The sequence below is a fragment of the Papaver somniferum genome, chromosome 10, assembly GCF_003573695.1.
Source record: "Papaver somniferum cultivar HN1 chromosome 10, ASM357369v1, whole genome shotgun sequence".
Lineage (NCBI taxonomy): Eukaryota > Viridiplantae > Streptophyta > Magnoliopsida > Ranunculales > Papaveraceae > Papaver > Papaver somniferum.
In genome coordinates, this window is record NC_039367.1 from 135,777,419 (window position 1) to 135,794,038 (window position 16,620).

General features: G+C 36.8%; 1 long non-coding RNA gene across 1 annotated transcript; it reads left to right on the forward strand.

The window, feature by feature from the left end:
• Positions 1-13,709: 13,709 nt before the first annotated feature.
• On the forward strand, positions 13,710-16,293 carry LOC113319075. The gene is made up of 2 exons (XR_003345056.1): positions 13,710-14,272; positions 15,948-16,293. It is a non-coding gene; the product is annotated as an uncharacterized LOC113319075 (long non-coding RNA).
• The last annotated feature ends 327 nt before the right edge of the window (positions 16,294-16,620 follow it).

A 16,620-nucleotide genomic window follows, 5' to 3' on the forward strand; every position in this document is an offset into this window, starting at 1 on the left:
TGGGTGTCTTGGAATATATTCAACGGTTGACACTTCTAAGTACTGTTTATTAGCTTCGTGTGCCCAGACACGACATTTACAGGCAACCATACTTCAAAGTGCCGCCACCTTTGAATCAAGTCAGAGATATCAGCATGCCTTGCAGATTTACGTCCAATCTTGTGGCCTTTCTCCTCTCGAATTCAACATCAACGATGCTGCCCCCCAGTTCATGAAATCACTGGAAGCAAAATACTTTGATGCGGTCAAGAGGGAACTTCCCAACAGGTACTCACTATCTGCTCGTGAAGCTATCCTCTGGCAATGCAATAGAACTGCACACGCAATGGACTTTCATAAGGCCATCCCTATAGCCGTTCTTAACCAAACTGTCGGGCCTCATCAATTCAGTTCCGTTCTCAAATACCGCCCGGGTATACCCCTTTTCGATGAAGACAACTTTTGTTCATGTTGCAGCCGCGCTATGGACATCTACGGAGACCATGTAATTCATTGTGCTAAAGAAGTCGACAAAAAATTCATACATGACTTTGTGCGAGATGTTTTTGCCGATATTTTCTACAAAGCTGGCGTAACCGCTCGTAAAGAAGTATCAATGATTTTCTTGTCAGACGCTACCACTTTATGACCAGCAGACATTCCCGTTTACAATTGGATTAACGGCCGTGATATTTGTTTTGATGTCACCAGCGTATCCCCATTCACCAATGCCAGAAACTGCAATTTTTCCCCAGGGCATGCCATCTCTACTATTGTTACGCACAAGCGCAACAAGTACTTGGAAAAATGCACAGCTCATGGCTATGAGTTTGGGGTTTTGGCTTTTTCAACGTTAGGAGAATTGGGGGAGGAAACGTGCATATTTTTAAAAAGGCTAAAAAACTTCCTCGTAAGCCAAGATGCAAACCACAAGGTTGGGGGGTATCTCTTTCATATAATGGTCATTGCTACCCAAAAAGCAGTTGGTGCCCATCTTGTTGCTAGGCTACCAACACCTGCTATGTAATGTACTCTGTCACTTATTTTCTAATAAATGCCTTCGGAGGCTCCTTTTATATTATGCATAATAAAATAAGGGGCGTGCGGGACCGGCCATGGCTAGGGCATGGTCGGCTGGTTAGTGGCCCGGTCCCGTGAACCTTTCCTAATTTTATATTATTTTCATGATTTGAAGGAAATATCATGAAATTAAGGAGTTTCATAAGATGAAGGAAATAATAATAATAAAATAATCGGGAATCATGAGATGTGGGACCGACCACAACTAGGGCATAGCCGGCCGTCTAGTAGACCCGGTCTCATGACACCTTTCCCAATTTTATATTATTTCCTTGGTGTGAAGGAAACACCATGAAACTGAGGAGTTTCCTCAAACGAAGGAGTTTTGTTCAAATGAAGGGATTTTCATGAGATCGAGGAAAAATAATAAAAATATGATAAAATAAAGAATTAGGCGTGGGACTGGCCACGACATGACTGGTCGGTCGCTGGGCCCAGTCCCCTAGCGCCTTAGCTAATATTTTATTATGATTATTATTATTATTTTTCTTCCTATTTTGCATAGGTTCATCGTTCCTTCGTATTTGGGAATGCTCGTTCGTGCATTCAGGTGCTCGTTAGTGCATTATTGCTGAATACACTTACACCATTTTGGTCGGGGCTTCCTCGATAGCGGCTCAGATGCCCGTTCGTTGAATATTTATTATTAACCCATGGAATTCTGCTGGGAAGAGCCATGAATTGAAGTAATAAAATATTATGAAGAACGTAGAATATTTTCTAAAGATTCAGTTAATGAACCTAGTGACTAGAAATAGTTAATCGATGGATATATACTAGTACGTTATCTAGGAGCATTAATTATTCAAGAATTAAGCGATATGAGATAGTTGAACCGTCATATTTATTACGTATAGTCAGGGAAAACGTTGTTGCATCCTGAAGACGTTATCACTCTATACTAGCAGGCAAGCTGTCTAGGAGTCGTCTAATCATTAAGATTCTATACACATGTCTTTTATATAGTCAGGGAAAACATTGTTACATCCTGAAGACGTTATCGCTATATACTAGCAGGAAAGCTGTCTAGGAGTTGTCCAATCGTTCGATTCTATATAAAAGTGATTACTGAAATTTTTCAATATTCATAAAATGTGTTGTTGCCTCAATTGAGAGACTGTTGTAGATGGTGGATTTTCGACAAGGGAAAAATCATAAAACCATAATAATGCATACTCCGGATCCGACAATCGGATGAGTATTGAGACTCATGTCTCTTAACAAAGCGTGAAAGCTCATGCCATAAAATCTCTGACTGAGAAGGTTGTCTCTCAGAGTATGTGTAGATGTGTAGTCTCCCAGCTGAGGCCACGGCATATCTCATGAATACTGAGCAATTTCAGTAATTATTTCTATATAGAATCGAAAGATTGGACGGCTCCTAGACAGCATGCCTGCTAGTATAGAGCGACAACGTCTTCAGGATACAACCAGGTTTTCCCTGACTATGTAGGAGAAATATGATACTCCAGCAAGTTCATATTGCTCAACTCTCAGATAATTAATGCTCTTAGATAGGAAGCCCTGCTAGTATAGAGCCATCAGTTAATTATCTCTAATCGCCTGAATATCCAGCAATATTCTACGATTCTTCGTTATATTTCGTCATTTCAATTCGTGGTTCTTCCCAGCAGAATTCCACGGGTTAGTGATAAATATCAACGAAACAGGCATCTGAGTATCGAATAAGCCCTGACTAAAATGGTGCAAGTGTACTTAGCAATAATGCACAGACCAGCATTTGAATGCGCAAACGAGCATCTCAAAAATATGAATGAATGAGAAACCTATGCAAAAATAGGAAGGAAAAAAAATAATAATAAAATATTAGCAAAGCCGCCAGGGGACTGGGCTCACCAGCCGGCCGGTCATGCCGTGACCAGTTCCACGCCCAATTTTATATTTTATCATATTTTATTATTTTTCCCTGATCTTATGAAAATTCTCTCGTTCGAGCAACTCTCCTTCGATTCAAGGAAATTCTTTAATCTCATGATATTTCTTTATGTCATGAAAATAATAAAATTAGGGAAAGGTATCACGGGGCCGAGCACCAGCCGGCCGACCATGCCCTAGCCGTGGCTGGTCCCACACCTCACGTCCTCATTATTTTATTATTTCTCTAAATCCATGAAAATTCCCTGATTTCATGAATTTTCCCTAAAACCATGAAAATTCCCTGATTTCATGAATTTTCCCAAAACCCATGAAAAATATTATATAATTAAGAAAACTTGTGGGACTGGGCCCTAGCCGGCCGGTCATGCCTTAGCCGGTCCCACACACCTCTAATTCTATTATTCTTATTTGTTTTGTTTTCCTCATTTCATGAAAACTCCCTGATTTCAACAAAATACCTTGGTTTCAACAAATCTCTCTGATTTTATGAAAATTCTCTAAAATCATGAAAATTACATAAAATTGGGAAGAGTGCCCCGGGACCGTGCCCGTTGGCCGGCCGGCCATGCCTTGGACATTGCCGGTCCCACACTCCATCATTCCCTATTTTATTATTATTTTATTTGTCTCATCTCATGGAAGTTCCCTAATTTCATAAAACTCTCCAGTTTCATGGGATTTCCCTCAATTCAGAGAAAATACGTAAAATTACATAAAACTGGGAAAAGTGTGGGACCGTGCTTGTCAGTCGGCCGGCCATGCCCTAGTCGTGGCCGGTCCCACACCTTGCAATACCTGTTTTATTTATTATTTTCATCATCTTATGTATTTTTCCTAGTTTCAGCAAAACCCTGGATTCTGCATATTTTCTCAAAATGTTGCTCAAACGCGCATCGGTAAATATTGAAACTCTCAGGACTGAGACACAGACACTATAGTGACACGGGCACATACCCTTGACCGACCAAGGGTGACCCTAAGGCTTGCAAACAGCCGGTCCCACACGTTTTAATGATTTTAACCTAATTTGCTCAATTGCTCATATTAGGTTCAAACTCTTTCCAAACAATTGGGGGTTTGCTTAAACGACCATCAATTGGTCCCACGGTCACCAAGAGCCGGTCCCATGACCTCTTAGTCGGTCCCTCATCTTTTCATGGCTAGGTTTTGTTATTTGTTGCTCACACAAGCATTATTTTAATAAATGATTAAACCAGCATTTAATCATTCTTTCACCAACTGGTCCTCAAGAGACTTTGGTATTTTGCTCATTCGAGCATCTGGGCGTTACATGGTGGAGTCATCATCCCATGTATCCGGTCCCTGCTTCACTCGGCGGTTGATTTTAAATAAACCATCATTTCATTAAAATTAGGGTTTTTGAATCCAGGGCTCTGCAAAAACATGATTCTGAGCAGATTAAAAAACTGATAATTTTATGTTGATTCCATGATCAACATTTTTATTTATTATGCTCGACCCAGCAGTCAGTATCTTAAATTAATATTTTATTTGGTCCTTCTACCCACAATTCATCAAATGAGCAATATTCGCTCAAACCGGCAATATTTGCTCGAACCACCAATATTTGCTCAGCTTCAAGAATATTGGTTCAACTATCAATATTCAACAATTCAGCAACACAATTTGCTCGTCTTAGGTAATCAACATAATAATACCTCGTCTCAGCAGACATATTTAATTCATGAGTTTCAGAACATTTGCAAATCATGTTCAACTCAGCAATACATGGACTCATCGTCCCATAAAGTCAGCAATTGACTCCACAATCACGAGATATCAATCGTGTCACATGTGGGGATATTAACTAGGGTTTTGTTCTGGCGGTCTACGGCACGTGTGTGCACCCACGACGAGAATGTGAGCAAGTCGTGCAATCAGTTGGAAGAGTCAGCAAAGTAGTGGGTGTAAAATTAACCAAGTCTCCGCACGATGAGCAACTGGTTTTAACATGATTTCCCACTTCCCCACTCTCTGATTCCAGCAACTGTCACACTTCATGGGATCATGGTGTTTTTAATTTAGTAATATAAAAAGACCTCTGAATCATGATTGAAATGACAGGATTCGAACACTCGAACATTCTTATAAACAAGCAATTTCTCGGCAAGTTCATACAGACAATCTTTCGTCTACACGAACTCATCGTCTGAGCAATCACTCTCATTTGAGTAAAATTCAATCATTCAGAGCGTTCTTACGCTGAATTCACAACACACCTACAATCTCAGATCACCATTGATCCCACACATTTCTCAGCTTCCCTCCTACAGATCAACCCATCCTCTCTTGTGACTGAATTGACTCTGGAACGGCCATTGTTCTTGGTTTAGGCCGGAGTCCTACAGATTGATCTCTCGAACTTAAACCACTCCCTTCTTGCAGTGCATCTTTGTGAGGTTCAACATTTCGCTCAGTTCAAGGAGTCTCCACACGTACGTCTCTTCAATTCCATAAAAACCAGCAAATCGCTTTTCCCCATCTACAACTGCACATTCATGTAAGCTCTGAGAGGCAGTATACTCAGTCATAGGTTCTTGTGGCATGAGTTTTCATGCTTTAATGAGAGACATGGGACTCAATACTCATCTGATTGTTGTATCAAGAATATGTAAAATTATGGTTTTACGATTTTAGCCTTTGTCGAAAATCCACCATCAACATTAAGTCCCATGCTTAGTGAGGGACAGTCATGTTCCTCAGTCAACACTGGATGGTGATTTTTCTAGTTACAGACGAAATAAGTAATTGAACTTAGTTGTAAGAAAGAATGTTACCGGATTTTCGATTGCACGAGCGAGCCATGGATTGACCGAACATCCCAGTGGTATGATGGAGCATCTTCTAACGAGCGTACATTGGTGCGACACTGCTGATTTGGTGATGAAACCTTGGTCGATTTAGGATTCATGGGTTTGGGCCCAAGAAAAGAAATCCTTGTGGAATTAGGTTTTGGACATTCGTTCGTCCGTTTGTTTAAGAAACGAGCAATAATCCCTAACTTAGGAGAGATTATTTTTTTTGTTATAGACCTGTGTCTAATGGTAAAGTTTTATTTATGAGCTTTGTTGAAAACCAAAATTTTACCTTAAAAGTGTGAGTTTTCACAAAATTTAAATAAACCCTCGTTTCTAAGACGTACGATCGTACGAGGGAGTTTTTTTTTTATTTTTAATACGTGAATATTCACGAAAAATATATCACATATATATTTTATTTATTTACGTGAGTTTGATCACGTTAAAAAATTTTGAAAATTTTACGTGAGTAATTCACGTTTTATTATTTTGTTAAAATCAAAAATTGATTTCGGGTAATCATTAAAAGTAGACAATTATTTGTGATAAAATATTTTTTGGTGTGAGTTTTTCATAACTCAATGGTGAATGCTCACACAGTGTAAATTATGTTCATGATTTCATGAAAAATCAAGTTTCGATTTTCGAAAACTAAAGTTTTGCTCATTTTGTAGGTTTAAAGAAACGAGCGAGTTTTGAAGTGTTAACTCTTGTATCACAATCACTATTGTTAGTGGAATCGTAAACAGGTAAGAGTTAAGAATTACCATTTTTGCGCGTATTGTTACCATGCGTTTAACCCAACACTTTTCGTAACAGATAATGGTATCTCCTGATTATAGCTGTGTCTCTGCTTCTTATGGGAAACAATCTGCAAACGCCAAACCAAAGATGGCGCTTTTGCTGATGTTCATGCCGAGGTGAATCGTCCTGATACGAGAGAGTTGATTCGTGGTACGCATCTCGATCATCTGAGGAAGAAGAGGGGGCGAAGATGAAAAGCTGAGAACCCGTTGATCATAGAGTTGAGCCGTATCCACCCGGTATGAAGGTTGATCTTTTAGCCAAAATAAATTTCCATGTTGAATGTAAGGAAAATTATCATTTGGATGCTGCCTATGATGATCTTGAACATCATCTCCAAGAGATTGCTGCAAAAACATCCATCTGCTTGCGTCTTCGAAACTTAATGGTATTACAGTGGCAGACTGTCAGTCCCCAGTATTGGTGGGATCTTCTCTTCGTTCCTTCTCTTTATAATTTCTAATTTATATAAAGGTGGATATATCGAGGTTTAAAGACTTTGTGGAAATACCTAGGTGAACGTCGCTCGACTGTGGGTGTTATCAATCCCGTCTAGAAATTTCTGCTTGCATGTCATCCACTCTGGAAGTGCTGAAACTTCATACGATGTCGGAATTTGATGATTTACCCAACTTTCGAAGCTAAGAGACTGAGGAATCATACGCAAAAAGAATCCTTCAGTTTGGAGATGTCTAGGGCGTTCAATGGCGCGTGCACATTCATAACTTGTAATCCCGTACAAATTTTCATATTTCATAAACCTGAGTGTGGAAGCAATTTTTTTTATGCTCGTATCTCCGATTGATGCGCCCTTTTAGTATGTTATAGAAGAGACATAGAAGAACATCTTTCATCAAGGAAGTATCATCTCATTCCTCACTCATTGGTACGTTTTTGTAAACCCATGGCCTGAAGTATGTTGTATCTCATTTGTAGAGGTGATGATAACATCTTGTAGAAGACTTCGGCTTGTGCTTGTTCGTCGTGCAAGCTTTGGGAAGACTTTTGTATCTTCATATCTTGATATGAATCATTAGGGCTTAGAAAAGTGTGATCCATCGAGTAACACTTCAGAGGATGGATAGTTGATGAAGCCGGATGTTACTCCTGAGACTGTTGTTAATACTGAGATCACAATTGGATTTGCTTCATGGATCCTTGTTAGTGTTGAGACCGTGGAAGAAGTTGCTCTAGAGATCCTTGTTGATACTGAGACCGTAGATTGATGTGGATTTAACATAATTGGAAGAAAGTGTCTTGGGCGGAGAAGTCAAAAGTTATTAACGCTCTTTCCACCATGACTTTTCTTATCCATGCAATTAGGATCACAAAACCAATGTTTGTTACTTCTCTTCAGAATCTTGCTCCATCAAGTATTGACGGTCTTCAATTCCCTACTGCCGGACAAGCGGCTCCCATGAGGAAATTTCCATGGAAAAGGAGAGTACAGATGATGCTTGCTCATCTTCGGAGGATGGTGAAGAAGAAGAGTCTCAGAATCCAGGACCAAATGACCGATGATCCTCTTAATGGCGATGCTGGAAATTCTGACCCCTTGAACGCTTCAGAGGCCTTCTAAATAAGTACCCATCTTATGTTTTCTTCATTGAAGCATAAAATTACTGATTTGTGGATGAATGAATCAGAATCCATATGAATGAACGAAAAGTTTTTCCGAAATACGTCACCAGAAAATTCAGAACTCAGCCTTTTAGCAAAAACACTGTAGAATCTTCATCCGATGTCGGATTTTTGTGGTCCGCCCCTGTTTTCTTATGCCCAGAAAATTTCCTAGCTTTAACTAAGAAGCATTTTGAAGTTTGAGCATGTTTAGGTTGTAATACCCAGTCCAAATTTTGAGGGTATTTTCGTATATTGATAAAACGGTACTTTCGTAATTTAATATGCCTAGATTATCTCAGCGAACTAGTGGTTGATCGAAGTCGTCATGAAAATTCTTTTAACTAATTGATTAATTTCATTGATTTTAGCAAGAATATAACTTTTTGATGGAGCTTGACATATAGCATGTTGACATTTGTGAAACTTAATATTTATTTATATTAACAAAAATACAAAACTTGTTTTGCATGAGCTTACAAATGCCTTTAGAATTTATTTTGTGGAAAGTGTGTACATATTATTATGTGTCACTTAATAAATATAAATAATATAATTAAGTATTGATTATATTTTTGGTAATGTTTTAAATTCGTTAATTTAATTATAAGAATTATTATTGCTAGTCGTCACTTGAGGTGGAAATGAAAATAAATAGTTTTGCATGTCTCTATATTATTGGTTGTTGATTATTTGGTAAATAAAGAAAATTCGCTTTCCTTAGTTGTCACATTATTGAAATTTTTGCATGGATTTTAAATAGAAAATTTGAACTATTTTGGTAACTTAATAATTTGTGCTCTAGCTAATTCAAAATGTGAAACTAAAATTTTTGATTGCATTTATTGACTTGACATGATTAAATATTGAAAATAAATGTGGAATTTATTTTAGATTTGAGAAAGAAGGAAATACATAATTTTATAATTATGCTTAGGTGTATGAATGGTAGATTTGGACAAATATGGTAATAATATTAATTAAGAAATTTACTTAGTATTAGGATGGAAAAAATATCTTTGTTATTAAGCAAGATGCTTTATTATTTAATATTTATAAGAAAACAAAAATAAAAGATTATTATGAGAGCAATAGTTCAATTCAGCCCACTAAGTCAAACCCACCCTCAAATCCACCGTTGAGGTGGCAATGACGTGGCTTGATTTTCCTCTTTTCTAAGTTTTCTTCTCTCTTCTTACGTGGTTTAAATTTTTTGGTTTCGGACTTTCTTAAAAACAGAAAGATTCCGACCAAGAAGAAGTTCTTCCTTCTACGATAAATAAGATTCATGACTTCTATTGCAGTACTTTCTTTTGCTTTATTCAAACAATTCCGGCACCAAGAAATGAACCAAAATCTTTAAAAACCCTAAGTTAATTAGAAGAATGGATCAATAGAAGAAGAAGATCATTGACTTGCGATTCCTGCACCGACGTACAAGCATACCCACTTACATGGAAGCGAGATTATGGAGCATAATGCAGAAACTCGTCAATACACTTAAATGGTTCAGCTTTCTTTGGTTACTGAACATTATTATGGTTCTGTTTCTAATTGTTTAATATTGCTCAAACTCTAAAAGAAGAACTTTCTTAAGCATAAGGAGAAATGTCGTTTTATTTATACATAGATATGTCTTACAATAATGGGTGTTTGAAGTTTCAATTTTTTGCTACAAAAAAGCATTGTACCATGTGCTGTACAAGCAATACATACAAGTTCTAATGATAGACTTCATGCCATGAAAAGATTAAATCTTTAACATTACAAGCCAACTGGTGTGCAGTTTGATGGTCCAGAGGTTGACTTTGAGTAGCAATGTTAGCAGTGCAAGGATATAAAAGAGTTGCGGATGGTGAAAACAAGAGAGTATTTGATGAGAGAGTTGGTTCTCTCTTGTTGCTAATGGTTGAACCTGTGAGGATCCTAGTAGAAGCTGCAGTGGTTCTCTGCTGTGTCTTGCAGCGGTAAAGGGTGCTTGTGGTATCATTCGTAAGCTGAAACAATGTCAATGTGTACGGAAACTTCACTATCCGAGTACATGTTTTCTATTACCAGTTTCATTGACAAAAGTGTTGACCATATCATCTCTTCCTCCTACTACCGTCTTATCACTTGGCATTTGTAGCCATCATGATCCGACAAAATGCATAAGCAAATACTGTTAAGAGCTATAAATTTTGCAGAACAAGATCAAGTATGAGAAGGCAGATTTATGGAAAAGAAATTACAGAACCTAGAACCTTCAGGGATTAAGAACAAAATTGGCATGATGCATATTAACTATACTATATCAAAAGAACTTCTGTGAATTTCTCCTATTACTGAAACAGATCTTAACAATCTTTAGAAAATCTACAAGCACTCTAGTAAAATTCATTCAACTGGCCGACAATGGTCTAAGTCACGATTTGCGCAAATTTGATATTCAAAGATTCATGGTCATCTACTAAAGTCTTAACCCCTTTCATTTGTAACTAACAAAAATAGAAAAAAGAGTCCAACACAATCCTGTGATCAAACACTTGGTTCCTTTTAAGAAATATTTCTGAACTATTTTCTTTAATTCCATTACACAAACAATGATAAATTAAACTAACATTTTGGTGTTCAGCGTTTGTTCTTCCATCAAAATCTAAAACTACAATCTATGTTAAACATGATCAGCAGTGGTAAATACACAGAATCTTCATCCCATATATCAAGTACCCCATGAGGATATTCTAAGGAATTCTTAATACCCATCAAAGCCTAAACTCAAACAACGACAACCTTGATTGAAAAATTCTCCACTTCGGTGAAGATACTAAGTAAACCCACGTTGAAATTCAATAAAAATTGTAAACTGAAAACAAATAAAATGAATTTGAATTGAATTACCTTCAAAGTTAACACCTTTAGGAGACAAAAACGTGTTACATCATTAATCCAGCTTTGTTGATATCCAATTGAAAATTAAAAAACCTTAGAGATTTAGGGGTTTTCTGGAGTTGGATCGAAGAGAGAAGCAGCAAAAAAGAAAAGAATCCTAAAGACTAATAGAGAAGCATAACCCTTTATTGTTTTTGGTAAAGAAAGCATAACCCCTTTCAAGTACTAAACACTTCCATGGATCCGATGGCCGAAGATGCCTCTGTTACATATTTTTCAGCCTGAAATATCAAAGAAGAAAATGAAAAAATTAAACACGTTAAGAGAAAGAGAAACCAAAGAGAAAAGACCGGAAAATTAAAAAGTCACGCAACATCAGAGCCACATCAGTGGTGGGGTTGACTAGTAGGATTGACCAGTGGGCAAAAAAGAATTATACCTTATGAGAGATACTATAACTTGATATTTTAGGAGAGAAGACGATTATGTCGTCTAGAAAACATAAAAGTTTTGTCACTACATAAAATAGAGAATAATATTGGATATGATTATTTTGGTGTCGAAGATGGTGGATCGTGGTGTTTATAAAGTTAAGAGCTTGTATTTTCTGGATCTTGCGAATTGAGGTAGGCGCAACACAAACCAAAACTTTATTTATTTTATTTCTTTTATATGGGTGTTCTTTAATTAAATTTGTGTTTATATTACTTTTACCATTTGGTTGATATATGGTGGTCTTGATTGAAGTTTATGGTTAATAATGATTTTGATATTGTTGTATGAGCATGAATATGATTTGGGCTACGGTCCATGGGCAGTGACCCCTAAAAGTATTTTGGCTTCCTTGGCGCGAGCATATTTGGGCTACGGTCCATGGGCAGCGACCCCTAAAAACCTTTTGACGTGATACGAGTTATCTTTGGGGCTCCCTTGGCGTGAGCAGATTGACTTGATTGTTATTGTGAATATTGGTGTTTCCATGTGCATAAAATGTTGTTAGACGTGCTTGGGGTGATATTATCGTGCTTTTTATTTTTAAAGAATTGAAAAATATTTGTGTTAAATGTTTTGTTGCTTCTTTGCCTACTGAGTGTCAAAACTCACGTCGTATTATGACAAAAATTCCAGATTTGATGCATGACAAGGAGTTGATCACCTTGGAGCCTAGAGAATGATTTTAGATCCCTAAAATTGTGATTTATGTGTAAAATTCTAGTTTAAGGATGTAATTAGTCTTAGTTTCAAAGCTGTAAAATATTGTTTAGTGTTGAGTTGACTGCTTATCATTTTAAATTCCTAATAGTTTTTGGTATGATTCTTTTTGTAATAAATGTAAAACATATTAAGGGATATTTGATCAAAATTATAGAATTTTTGAGTTGTACAAGTATTTTTAAAATGATTCTCAAAAAAAAAAGAAAAATTCTAAATATTCCGTTGCGAGAAAATTGTTAAAACGGACAAAACTAAATTAGCCCAAATAAATTATTTAATGAGCTTAGTAGCTGGGTTTTGGCTATGATATCGAAGTAGCAATTCGGGTTTTCGGGCATGGGATCTGGGAAGGATACGGACCCGAAAATCGGGGTGTTAAAATTTGGTGTCAGAGCAACGATTAGATCCTTCGGGAACTAGTTGTTGCGCAATCAATTAACAAATCTTAGTCTTGTTTTGTTAAAGACGTTTTGATTTTCTCTTTTAGCATAATATGTTTGTTTGCTATGTTATTCTAAATTTTCGGGACGAAAATTCTTTAAGTGGGTAAGGTTATAATACCCGGTCCAAATTTTGAGGGTATTTTTGCATATTGATAAAATGGTACTTTCGTAATTTAATATGCTTAGATTATCTCAGCGAACTAGTGGTTGATCGAAGTCGTCATGAAAATTCTTTTAACTAATTGATTAGATTTGATGATTTTAGCAAGAATATAACTTTTTGATGGAGCTTGGTAGGGTCCTTGACCAAAACATTAATTAGAACACAAATAAAAGGTAAAGAACCCAAGATAAAACCCTTTGAGTTGGGGGTTAGCCACCTCTGCCTTGAAGATAAAGAGAAGAAAGTAATAGAACTGAGTATACAACTCAAGCAATGTATTTATAGATAACAGGAATGCTTGTTAGGCAAGTAATGCTAATAATAAGAAGTTTACTCAAACTAGGAGACCATGCAAACTAATTAAGGAAATAAGAGATATTGGATTGGTGTCGCAACATTCCACCCTGCTTGAAAAATGACTTGTCCTCAAACCTGAAATTCTGGAAATACTTCACGACACAACGAATGCGGCGCAACTTGTACTCTCCATATAATTCGCTTAAGCCACTGATAGAACTTACCACGATCAAATACAAATTTCATAGCCTTGGATATTCCGAAACGCATTAACCAGTAAGTGTTCTTCCAGGCAACATAAGATGTGTGTTCAAACTTTCCGCAATCAAATATAAAAAGTGGAAATGGAATAAACACCCCTACTGTCCATGGCTGTTTCACACATACCCTTTCAACTTTAATTATACCCTCCACTGTGTAGAAAGGAATCTTTAGCTTTTGTAATTCCTTTTTTAACCTTTTATCGTCTCTTATTCTTTATAATTCGTTTCTTCTTCTTCTTCTCAATTAGATCGGAAAATAAACAAACCCAGCCACCACCATCACCATCTCCGTCGCCACCTTCGCTCCAGCACCACCTCCACTAATCTCATCACCAATTCTCGCATCACCTCCTATACTTCCGCCAAAACCTCCTGAATAATCAGTCTGAATTGGTTTTCACTTGGTTAAAACCTAATCTAAAGCATCAGAAACATCAAACTTATCTCGATTTCAACTGGATTTGGCATGAAGAACCTAAAATCGATGATTGCAGTTTGTTATTACAGACTGTTTCGCATCGATATGGAAGAGGAAATGAATATCGTCATCAATTTATTGGATCCGAAGATTAAATCATCCAAAACGATTGTAAATTTATCTTCTTTCTCTTGCTTGAAGTTTCTACTGGTGGTGGTGGTACTGTAAGTGGTGGTGATGTAGATAGAAAGATTGATGGAGATTTTGGTGGTTCCGGTTGGAATGGTGAAATTTGGCTATTGAGATAGTGGTGGTTAAAATTGTTTGTTATGGTGGTGGTTGTTGGAGATTGTCTTCCGGATGCGAATATACAAATGATGGCGGTGGAGCTTATTCCCAAGGTATGGTTTCCATCCTGAAATGTTTATATTTTAATTTCAGTTACATCATCTGGTTATTGTGCTCAATGGCTTCTGAATGTACAGATCAGAATTTTCATGGTTGGTCTTAATTTATATAGTGCAAAGATATAGCTATTGAAATAAACCTTTTTTTTTTTCCGCTTAGCTTATGCTTGTATTTTTTTTAAGTATTCTGTAGCACTTCAGTTAGTCAAATGGAAGTTAATGCTCATTTTTCTAGTTAGTAATGTAAGCCTTGAGCAGTTAGACAATGTATTATTACATGAGAATGTTGTTAAATCCACTACTATGGAGTAATTCTTTCTAGGATAATTTCCACTTGGAAGATTTTTTTTCTCCATGTTCTATTAATGTGATTGATTTTGCATTTTCCCAACTACTAATTTTGGATTTCCTGATCAAATTTTGAACTGTCTGTAACCTTCTGCCAACTGCACCAAAAAAGAGCAAGACTGGTTCAATTGTCGGCATTATAGTTTCTGTTGCTGTGCTTTATTGTGGAAAGAAAGGCTCAGATATCATACAGAAGCTAAACCTTTATTCAGTACTATAATCATTTTCTTGCGCGTTCGTATACTTAGTTCTGTAACAAGTGCTTAAGAGTTACTAAGACAGATACAAGCTTAAGATATAGTTTGTATCTTTCATTAACAAGAAATAGATTTTACAGTCGATCACTTTTACTTTCCTCAATGTGATAAAGCATTAGCAGCATCAGTTCGATTGCACCACAATTGACACAATGTTTAAGTTATATGGTGATATATTCGGTACAATGAGCATTTTGTTTCTGTTTGTACCAGGAGATGAATTTTCTTTTGTTGAAAATGATGCAATCACTTTTCAGTTTTTAGTACGAACATAACTTAAAATCTTATCTAGTACTTCAATTATTATTCACTGATTTTTTTTTCTTTAGGTCAGTACTTATCAGGACCCACCAGTCAGGTAATAGTCTCGAATCTCTTGTTGCTAGTACTCTTTGAGTACCACTTTTCGACTGCATGAGAAAAACTAGTGTGAATAGGCTAAATCCCAAATGTAAAAGGATTTACTGATCCTATTCCTATGCATATAAATATAGGCGGTAGATGGAAAGATAGTTGGTTTCGGTAATCTGATCAGTAGTAAAGCAATGTTTAAGTGATTGATAGTGATGGTGTTTTGAGTCTGATGAGTTGCAGTGTCATTGCAATGGTGTTGTTGGCTTAACGGCGTTGGAATGGAAGTAATGTAGATGTTGGGTCTGTTAGCAAGGAGATGTTGGTTCCATTCTGGCTTTGGATTAGCAACAGTTAAACGTTATCTAGTTTGCTCCATTTCATTCTTGGACTCTAGATTTTGGGGGCAACTAGAGTGAAAGCAACTTTCTCTAGTTGAGCTAGTTGATTCCAGAATCGCAGGAAACTTGAGCTAGTTGATTCCAGATTTGGAAGCAACTTGAGCTAGTTGATTCCAGAATCGCAGGCAACTTGAGCTAGTTAGCTCCATTTTTTTGAGAAACTTATTCTTGTATTCCACTGGGAATTCTCATGCAATTGTCTCATTTTAATCGCTTTTACTTGAGACAAAAAGTAGTTAGCATATGCCTTGTTTGTTCTTTTACAGTGTCAAATTCGTCTCATTTGATCAAATTGAATGTCAACTTTTGCAGCTGCTGATTTGATTATTTTGGTAATCGCGATATCATACATTTTCAAAGGGTTTCACATTGGATAACTGGCTTAGAAATTGGTGGAAAAATCACACAGGCTCTCATGAATCACTTCATGTATGCTACTGGAGGGCTTCTCGCGGGGTTCATTATCACTGCAAAAGACTAAAATGAACCTCATTTGCGTGACTAGTACTTCTGTAAGTTTATCTCAATGAGAGCTATGATTTTTGTCGAGGTTTAAACGATATATATATATATATATATATATATTGTGATGTTTCTTTATGTTGAATGAAGTAAACGATACCCTCATCATATGCATTTCCCTACTCTTTTGTAGTCATGTCGATGTGTTCGGTATGTATTTATTCGTCTATTGGATGTGATTTTGATATGTTATCTGCAATATTGATGAATCTGTGGTGCAATGGTAGCACGACTGGCTCCATGTCAGAAGATGTGTGTTCGACTCACGCCTGGTTCACTCATTTGTGTATATTTTTTTTCCTTTTGTTTTGAGACAAATTTGAGCTAGTTGCCTTTATGTTTGGAGACAACTTGAACTAGTTGCTTTCAAATTCGGAAACAACTTGAGCTAGTTGTCTCAGATTCGGAGACAACTTTGTGTTAGTTGTCTCCATTTGTTTTAGCAACTTGTTCATGTACACTT